The sequence below is a fragment of the Lupinus angustifolius genome, unplaced genomic scaffold, assembly GCF_001865875.1.
Source record: "Lupinus angustifolius cultivar Tanjil unplaced genomic scaffold, LupAngTanjil_v1.0 Scaffold_164_6, whole genome shotgun sequence".
Classification (NCBI taxonomy): Eukaryota; Viridiplantae; Streptophyta; class Magnoliopsida; order Fabales; family Fabaceae; genus Lupinus; species Lupinus angustifolius.
The window spans coordinates 113,348-114,554 of NW_017726231.1; positions in this window are offsets into that span (position 1 = coordinate 113,348).

Here is a 1,207-nt window from a genome sequence, read left to right on the forward strand (position 1 = left end):
AACAGCAATTTAAATGTGTATTTTTAAATACAAAACATCAAATACGTTATGCACTTAGTTAATACATGTTTAACACTTAGTTTATGCCTAGAATGCACATATACATGTATTTATGTAATGCATGAACATATTATGAATGACATATCTCAAGAATGAAATGATTTAAAAAGATTTATGCATATGAGATATGTATTAGGTGCCCTAAGCCTTGACTCAACTTAATCTAGAATCTAGTCTAAGCCTAGTACCAATTAAAGACTTAAGCACGTTGATTTGTTGATGATCTTCAAGCTCNCTCATCCTCATCCTCATCCTCATCCTCATCCTCATCCTCATCCTCTTTCTCATCCTCGTCCTTGTCCTCATCCTCCTCATGCTCATTCTATTCCTCATCCTCATCCTCGTCCTAATCCACATCCTATCCTCATCCTCATTCTCGTCGTGCTCTTATCCTCATTCTCATCCTCATCCTCATGCTCTTCCACATTCTCATCCTCATCCTATCCTCATCCTCATTCTCGTCGTGCTCTTATCCTCATTCTCATCCTCATCCTCATGCTCTTCCACATTCTCATCCTCATCCTATCCTCATCCTCATTCTCGTCGTGCTCTTATCCTCATTCTCATCCTCATCCTCATGCTCTTCCACATTCTCATCCTCATCCTATCCTCATCCTCATTCTCGTCGTGCTCTTATCCTCATTCTCATCCTCATCCTCATGCTCTTCCACATTCTCATCCTCATCCTATCCTCATCCTCATTCTCGTCGTGCTCTTATCCTCATTCTCATCCTCATCCTCATGCTCTTCCACATTCTCATCCTCATCCTATCCTCATCCTCATTCTCGTCGTGCTCTTATCCTCATTCTCATCCTCATCCTCATGCTCTTCCACATTCTCATCCTCATCCTATCCTCATCCTCATTCTCGTCGTGCTCTTATCCTCATTCTCATCCTCATCCTCATGCTCTTCCACATTCTCATCCTCATCCTATCCTCATCCTCATTCTCGTCGTGCTCTTATCCTCATTCTCATCCTCATCCTCATGCTCTTCCACATTCTCATCCTCATCCTATCCTCATCCTCATCCTCATCCTCCTCCTCCTTTTCATCCTATCCTCATACTCACTCTCGTCCTCATCCTATCCTCATTCTCATTCTGGTCCTCATCCTATCTTCCTCCTTATCCTCATCCTCTTCCTCAT